We start from the raw sequence: 9,565 nt of genomic DNA, 5'->3' as shown, positions 1-9,565 counted from the left end.
CAAAAAAAAAGCCGTGAAAAACTGAAAATGCAGGCTTAGTATTTACTCTGTATGCTGCCAAATTAGTTCTCTGCATTGATGAGTATGAGTTTTCTCAGCAGTGCACATTTACCAGGATTGGTAAAATTGTCTTGGAGGAATCTATGGCACCTCCGCACTAAAGGTATTCTGAGGTATTTCCTCATTCCCCCATATATGTATTCTTTTCATCTATATTTTCTATGAAAACATTCTTAAAAAAAAGTCCCCAAAATTAAACAGCTCCAGTGTTTTCTTGGTCTCTGTCATTAGTAATGAAGTAATGAAGATCATCTATGCATCCACGAAGGAAAAAGATCTTCAGCTGTCCAATGTCTTGCTGTCTGCTGTAAAAGTAAGGATATTTGATGAGCTACTTTAAGAATCTACTTGTTTAGAGAAGCATCTTAAAAAAAAGTTTCTCAGGCATATCGAGCAACAGATTCAGACAGGTTGCAAGGGAAGGATTATGGATCGATTTTATTATCAATAGTGGTAGAAGGATGAACCAGTCATCTGCTAAATGAGCTTATTCATGATCTACAGAGACAATTACTGTGATCCTATTTCCCAAGAAAATCAGTCTCCCCACAGAACATTCAGCTGTCCTTTTCATTAAATCCAAACGATGCTGTGATTTTTCTTCAAACCTCCCACATTGTTCAGCATTTTCGTGTTTAAATGAAAGTTAGCCCATTTTGATACAGCTATATTCTATCAGAAGAGTTGAAGACGCAATAAAAGTGTTCAAAGCTTAAGACTACAAAGTAAGCTTGAGGTCTTTCGAAAGAGATACAATACTAGTCTTGCAACTAGAGGTACATAAAAAGGACCAATGAATTACACCTGCCCAGATTCAGATGCAAGATTAGGAAGCATTTTGGGGGGACTTTGGAGTATTATTTACATTAGGTATGCATTTTTCATGAAACAAATTGTAAGTAAGCTTCTATAGACAGAGATGCAGTTTGGAATTGGACGTTTGACAGAATTCAAGGCCACAAAGTTTATGGGAAGCAGGAATTAACAGACAACATACTCCAGACTTGTAGTACAAGGTCCAATATAAGCTCACTTAGTAGCTGTCCATGCACATTACATGTCCCAGAACAGTTAGTGTGAGGTAGTTGTTTCTTCTCACTGACCTCACACTTAACATTCATTACTACAGAGTCAAATCATGTACATGGGATTTGACATGGTGCAGCAGATGTTCATCAAGTTCACATTATAATTTTGCAAGTGAAAACATTGTTGCAAAAACACCATCCCAGGAGCAGAAGCCAATAGAGTTAATATCCAAACCCTCACACGACCAATAGCCACAGGAACAAACCACCCAAGAGGAAAAGCATTTGGAGTGTCAGTGGTTTTAACTGATGTCCCCTTGATCCACACACAATCACAGAATGGCTGAGATTGGAAGGGACCTCTGGAGATCATCTAGTCCAACCTCCCTGCTCAAGCAGGGTCACCTACAGCATGTTAGACAGGGTTGTATCCAGGCAGGTTTTGAACATCTCCAGAGAAGGAGACTCCACAACCTCCCTGGGGAACCTGTTCCAGTGCTCCGTCACTCTCACAGGGAAGAAATTCTTTCTTCTATTCAGGCAGAACTTCCTGTGTTTCAGTTTGTGCCCATTGCCTCGTCCTGTCGCTGGGTTCCACTGAAGAGAGTTCAGCCCCATTCTTTTGACACCCCCTCCGCCCCCCCAAAAAAAGGTATTTTGATAAGATCCCCCCTCAGGCTTCTCTTCCCCAGGCTAAAGAGGCCCAGCTCTCGCAGCCGTTCCTCAAATCAGAGATGCTCCGGTCCTCTGATCATCTTCATAGCCTTACACTGGACTCTCTCCAGTAGCTCCACGTCTCTCTTGTACAGAGGAGCACAGAACTGGACACAGTACTCGAGATGAGGCCTCACCAGAGCTGAGTAGAGCAGCAGGCAGGATCACCTCCCTTGACCTGCTGGCAACACTCTTCCCAATGCACCCTAGGATACCATTGGCCTTCCTGGCCTCAAGGGCACATTGCTGGCTCGTGGTCAACTTGTCATTCACCAGCACTCCCAGATTCTTCTCTGCAGAGCTGCTTTCCAACAGGTCAGTCCTCTAGCCTGTACTGGTGCATGGAGTTATGCCTTCCTAGGTGCAGGACCCTGCACTTGCCGTTGTTGAACCTCATGAAGTTCCTCTCCACCCAACTCTCCAGCCTGTCCAGGTCTCTCTGAAGGGCAGCACAGCCCTCAGGTGTGTCAGCCACTCCTCCCAGTTTGGTATCATCAGCAAACTTGCTGAGGAGGCACTCTGTCCCTTCGTCCAGGTCATCGATGAAAAAGTTGAACAGGATGGGACCCAGTACTGAGCCCTGGGGAACTCCACTAGCTACAGGCCTCCAACTAGACTCTGGACTGCTGATCACAACCCTCTGAGCTCTGCCTTTCAGCCAGTTCCCAATCCACCTTGATGTCCATTCATCTAACCCACACTTCCTAAGCTCGTCCTTGAGAATGTCACGGGAGCCAGTGTCAAAAGCCTTGCTGAGGTCAAAGTAGAAAGGTCCACTTCTCCCCCCTCATCTACTCTAAAAATCATTAGATCACAGAAGGCTATCGGGCTGGTTAAGCAGGATTTCCCCTTGGTGAATCCATGCTGACTACTCCTAATCCCCTTCTTATCCTCCATCTGCTTGGAGATAACATCCAGAATGAGCTGTTCCATCACTTTTCCAGGGATGGAGGTAAGGCTGACTGGCCTGTAGTTTCCTGGGTCCTCCTTCTTGCACTTTTTGAAGACTGGAGTGACATTGGCTTCCTTCCAGTCCTCAGGGACCTCTCCAGTTCTCCATGACTTTTCAAAGATGATGGAGAGCGGCCTAGCAACAACATCTGCCAGCTTCCTCAGCACTTGTGGGTGCATCCCGTTAGGGCCCATGGATTTGTGGATGTCAAGTGTGCCCAAATGATCTCTAATCTGATCCTCCTCGACCAAAGGGAAGTCTTCCTTTCTTCAGACTTTCTCTATGACAAGTTAAAACTGGTCTTCAACAAGGACCCTCCTCATGTATTCCAGCAACATTAGTTAGCTGTCGTCATTCTGCCAACCTTCCTTCTGCAGCTGTGAATTTAGTTTAAAACCACAACCTTCACCTCACAGTACACCTACTGAAAATAACTTAAGGTGGCCCTAGAATAGGAATAAGATGTAGTTAAAGAACTCCATACACCACCTCCATAGATGATTGATACCCTCCAACAGATAACTCAACTTCAGTCACACCTTAGAAGTGCAAGATCAAATGTCAACTAATTCAATCTAATTAGCTGCCTTAGTTTTACTAAGCTGCCTGCTTAGAAATCTGAGACTAAAAATATTTCTCCTTATTTGTAATAATCTAACCTCTATGCATCTTCAAACTATTATTTTCATTTGTATGAGGTTTTTAAATATTCACATTACTGGAAACCTCATAAAAAGGCTGGATGAAAGTAGAGTTGCCTCTCATGAGTCCTGCAGTTTAAACAGCTTCACTGAAGGACTTGTTTGCTTAAATTCAACTTTCTTTCAGATAATATTAATAATGTTAACTAAGAATCTTTCATCAGAAATTTAAAAAAAAAAATAAAAATAAATAAAAAAAAAAAGTAGCACCAGAAGAATACATAAGGAAAAAAAAAGAAAAAAGAGGGTGGCAGCGAGATCACCAAGGATCACCCTGCAAGACTTCCTCAAGTTAGACAGTAGATGCATAGAAGCAGAGATTTATGTTTACTTAAAATAGCAAGGCAAAAGGTGTTTTCATGACACAGAGGTACAGAACCTAGAACAAGAACAAAAAAATTACTAAGCAAGTGAAAATTGCAGAAAGTCTTATAGCTTTCGAAATCAGAGGTTTTGATCAACTTTACAGTTGGCTTAAACCACACAATCTCCTCGATCAACTGCAGTCTCAAACGCCACGCAGTGTAAACTTAAAAGCAGACTTCTGAATATACAACAAATTAGGCTTCAGAATGAATGATGCAGAAAGCTGCAGCCATGCATACTGTAGTTTCATGTACTAGGCAGTTCAAAGACACATGTAAAGCATGACAGACACAAAAAGACCTATTCAGAAGCAGCTGTTCAAACATGCTCCGCTTGGGTATCATAATACTAACAGTATTATGTATTATGATAACGCTAGAGTATTATCATAATACTAAGAGTATTATGATACCAGGTCAATGCTGACTTTGAAATGTCTTCTTCAAAGGAAAGGTATCAAGTCTCATCCAATTCATGCAATTTAAAGCTGTCAGATTAATTGCTTTGAAACATCCAAACGTAGCATATATGTTTAAAAATCTAAATATAGCGTGCTTTTGCTTAAACTGTTACTGAACTATCTTGGATTTTTTCCATGAAAAATGATTTCAAACTATGATCTGCAGTAATCAAAGTGTTATTTCTGAGAACAGAACACTGATAAATTCAGCATATGAGTAACTTGCTGTAGAGTTTTATTTCACTTGCTTAGCTTTTCCAGGAATAACCATACATCATTCTCATGTTTTTATTTCTAGATTGAAATGAGACTGTGTGATTTTCCACTGTGGCTAAAATTAAGTAAGAATAAGTAATTCAGACTATATATGCCTACTTAATTTGTAATTTTTCTTCTGAGACATCAGACAATATAAACCCTTTATGAATTGCTTCTGGGAAAAAAAATCATATTCCGTAAGGAACATGGAAACCCTGCCATGACTCACTGCAGAACCTTCTCTTACTGGAGAAGACTGGAATGATGTGTGAAATAGATTACACACACAAATAGTACAAAGTTGTCTTAATTAATGCAATAGTTCCTCCAACATTATTTGTGCTTTTCACTCTAGAACTTCTTATGAGAAGTCTTCCTTTCCATTATTATTTTCCCAGGCAACACAGCCAAAAGAATCTGCAGAAGCAGTTCCCAAAAGTATTTTACTTACTAACAATTGCAGGTAAAGGATATTGTTTCTGTCCAAATACTTTTCTTTTTCCATAGATAGAATCATGGGCCCTTGCATCATGACTTAACAGATTTGCAAAATTGCAGCCTCTAAGAAAGTTCTGAGCCAGTAACCCAGAACTGTAAAAAGAGGAACTCTTTACTTTTAGATCATAATACTTTGTGAGAGAGTAATTAAGTAACTAACATAATTTTAGCTGGTGCTGACATTCTTCCATTCTTCGGGGGGGGTGGGAGAGATCCCCAAATTTTCTAGCCACTGACTGCAAAACACAAATGTAAACCTCTGTTATTCCAAGCCTAACAAAACTTCAAAACAGAAATGAACCAGAACTTCAGCCATAGCAGTAATTAAAACCAGATTCAAACTAAAAATCTGTTTGTTCAACATGCATTGCTTTAACCATGCAAAAATTTCTAAGTTCAATCTAGCAGCTAGATGGACATCTAGTGGCAGAATACAAGCAGTTTCATATATTCAAAGCTCTATTAATGAAGTGCACATTAATAATTATTATATTACATGCACACTTCAAGGTTTTATTCTCAGCTGCTCTTTACCTGGCTTCTTGATTTCTGCTAGTGGTATCTGTATGAAATTAGATTTCTGGGGTCTAATTCTGAAACCTTCAATCACGGAAAAAATTCCTTTTAAACTGAAGAGCGTTTAATACAATCAATAGGTAAGAGTTCAGCCCTGAAAATGCAATAAATACTAAGGCAGTCTATTTAGCAACAATTTGGTGATACCTCTCATTGGCTGTTCAAGACAACATATTATGCATTAGAAATATACATAAACCCCAATCACCTGTTAATCAAATTTGTAACAACCCAACCAAAGCAGATTCACAAATATCCTACATAACTGATAAAAAATATAGGCAACATTTCTAGAAATTATTGCAGTATCAATTTAACCAATATGAATTTGGAAAACATTCAGTACAGGAGCACTTAACAAGCTTTCCACGTGGAGCCTTTGTTCAAAGAAAACAAGATGGAAGATGTATCTCAGATTTAACCATTAAGAGAAGGTATGTGATGCTGGTTTTCAAAATAGCAACAAGAAGAGGCATCTAGAGAACCTGGACACAGCAAATCCAACTTCTGTCCCTGAGATAATTTTTTACAGTGGTTGACCACTTATCTGGAAAAGCTACAGAATAGTAAGTGATAAGGTATATTAATAATATAAAATATTCTAGTTTGTCAAAGACAACTACAAAAATTTGCAGAAGGATCTCATATCAGTATAAACGCGATTCACAAATGAATTTCAAAGTTGGTAAACCAGAGAGGAGAAAATATCGCCTTAAGTACATAATGACAGATGCTAAACTACCTAGCCCTTCTCTGAAAAAATCTGAGTCATTCTGTAGAGTTCTCAGAACTTCAGTCAACATTTACCAGTGGTCAAAAAGTCAAATACAATATGAGGAATAATTATGACAGAAAGAAGAAAAATAGCAAACATTACAAGAAGGTACAAAATCAATTATATGCTTATAACTAATATTGCATTCAGTTAGGTCACCACATTTCAAAGAATATATAGAGGAAACAGAAAAGAAGATCCACAAGGATAGATTAAAGGTATTGAGAGCATTCTGTTCCAAGAAGTTAGATGGACAAGGAAAAAATAAATTGAAGAAAAATGTGAAAGAATAATACAAACCTATAAGCAAACTAAAGACAAACTGAATATGATCATCATTTCTTATGAGCGTGGGGAAGGGAGGACAAAAAATGAAACTAAGCAACCATTAAATAAAGGGGAAGGAGAAATCTTATCTCTTACAACACATTAAAGCTATAGAGCACATTCCCACCAAGCGTTTTAAATCCCAAAATCAAACTGAGCTAAAGCAACAATTAGAAAAATTAATCAAAAATAACCAATAACTCTAGAAAGAGCTATTGAACATGATTATGTGGGTTCAACCCAGAGGCTGCAGGAAAAATGGGAGAAAAGACTACCCTGAAATTGTCCTGCTCTTGCACTCTTTCCACAAACATCACCTGGACTTGACTCAGAAGAATAGAGGATGCGATGGACCTTTTTTCCTGAACCCACATTGCTATAATGGACAGAGTGAAAAAAAATAGGAAAAATTTTCAGGAAGAGACTTGATAGCGATCCATGAGGAAGACCGAATGATATCACAGTTTTGTTTTGGATGTTGATTATTAAAAGCTATGACTGTAATGAAATGAAAATAGGTCATACAGTATGCATAACTAAGGTAAGAACTGTCATCAATATACAGGTCTATCTTTCCAGCATGAGTGTAGAAAACAGCAAGAAGAGGAAGAGACAGAGTAAAAAGAATTAAAATCAAGGAAGATGGGAAGAGAAGCCAGGGGACAGTAATAGTGTCATGGAGGCAAAAAAAGAAAGAAAGAAAGAATCTCAAAGAGGAAAGCCAAGTGAGAGTGAGCTGATTCAGTGTTATCAAAAGCAAAGAACTATGCAGGAGAGAAACCAACACCTGGATTCCCTCTGCAAAAATGCAAGAACTGGAGGAAATAAGACACAAAGACATCATATACAGTAACAGTCTTCTCAGAGCACGTTGATAACAAAAGAGAGAAAAAAATCATGAGATGTGCTTAGGAAGGAAGGTACATAAGGAAAGTAGATGGTGGAAAAGATAGGCATTAGAAAAGGGTAAAAGTAGGAGATGGGGAAAAGCAAACTCAGGACAGGTATTAACCAGAAGTAAGAAAAACTGAGGCAGAGGAGGGTCTGGATGTGCAATCTGTACTTATGCCAGTGAAAGAAAGGCTATGGTAAGAAAGGAGTCCAGGGGACCTACTAGGAATAGGAATTATAACAAGAATAGAGGAATTCAATGAACGGGAAGAAAACATTGTAATGTGAAACCGCAGTGGACTGGTAGGTTTAAATACATACAAGCTCAAAGAAACAAAGTTCCCCAGTACCTATACAGCAAGCCATTGCCAGATGATTGGAATGCATCTCTTCCAGCAAGAAAGAGAGGAGACCAGTCAGCATCACCAACAATTACCAGATTTTGCCTCTTGCAAATTATTACTCTTGCTTATGAGTGGATTCTTACCACAGGCGCACATATTTAACATTTCTTCCAGCCTATTTTTGAGTGACTGAAGCAAAGTACTTCTAGCCATCAGCGGCAGCTCAAGTAAAGTTTGTCTATTTACTATTACTACATGCCTTTTGCATAGATAGTTACATATTGTGATATTTAATAACCTTAGTAACTGGAAGAGATTTTCTGCACAATACCATGGAAGATGGCAAACTAGACATAAGAATTCAAACATTTGGGATATATCCACGCTGACAGAAAGAACACATTGATAAGCTAAAAACAAAGGAAGCCAATTTTCATATATGGATTGAAAACTAAAATAGCCACAAAAGGGAAAAATTGATACCTATAGATAAAATCTTAGCCATAGTCAAGACATCACTTAAACTACTTCTTGTATGTTTAACATTGTATTGTAGAGTTTTACAGTAGACTAAAAAGAAGCAGAAAGATACAGCTCATTTATTATCTGACAAAGGCGAAACATCAGCATCCATTAATAGAAAATTCGTTTTCCAAAGTGACAGAATTTCTGAGTTCACTTTCACTGAAACAGATACCTTCGTTTCAGTTATGGAGTAAGCGTCTGGCATATAGGTTTAAATAAGGAACAACATTTTCTCTAGGGAGAGGATACAAAATATACAAGGCAACAGGATTACGACTCTTACATTAAAACTAAAAACAATAGTGAGATGTTCTGTACAGTTCAGTCTCCTTTTTACAGTTCATGTCACTGAATATTTAACATTTTCATTTTATTGTGAATGGTTTAGTCTAAAGCCATGATATATAATTTCAGGCTGAGTTATGCCATTAGCACTATGTTCAAATGTCAGATTGAAGCAGACCAACTTCCTTGTTCATTTTCATGGAGTAATTAAATGAATACTGAACCAGTATGTCTTTATTGAGAAGAGTCCTTTAGCACAGTTTGAATTTTTCTTGCACTCAAATAAGTAGCATAAAACATACTTCAGAAAAAAAACTTCTTGGGAGCACAACAGCAAGCAAAGCTACAAAGATTACAAAAACAGTCTGTAGAGAAGATCCCTGCAAGTAACAATCACCGTTTGCTCAAAATATCACACCTGTTTGTACAGCATAAAAAGTAAAAGGAAGACAGAATAAGAACACTAGCTCTGGACATAAAAGAAAAATAATAGATTTTAATATTTCTGTGTTTAGCTACCTCCTCTTATGAGATCTCTAGTCAGAAAACATTGAAAGGGTAAAAGAGTGACATACTCCACAGAAAGGTCAGCTTCTGATAAGCTTCTAGGCATTATTTTTACACCTCACAAAAACAATTGTTTGTGACTGCCAGTGTTCTCAGGCAGAGGTAAACTTTTTTAACAGCATGTTAAGTAGAACTCTGAAAGTATGAATACAGAAGCTCTAGCAAACGCAGATGCTATAATGGAGAAAAATAAATAATTAGAAATAAACCACAGGCAGCAGACTTTGAAAGATGATTT

The sequence above is a fragment of the Rhea pennata genome, chromosome 2, assembly GCF_028389875.1.
Source record: "Rhea pennata isolate bPtePen1 chromosome 2, bPtePen1.pri, whole genome shotgun sequence".
NCBI classification, from domain to species: Eukaryota; Metazoa; Chordata; class Aves; order Rheiformes; family Rheidae; genus Rhea; species Rhea pennata.
Note: the sequence above shows the minus strand (reverse complement) of the source record.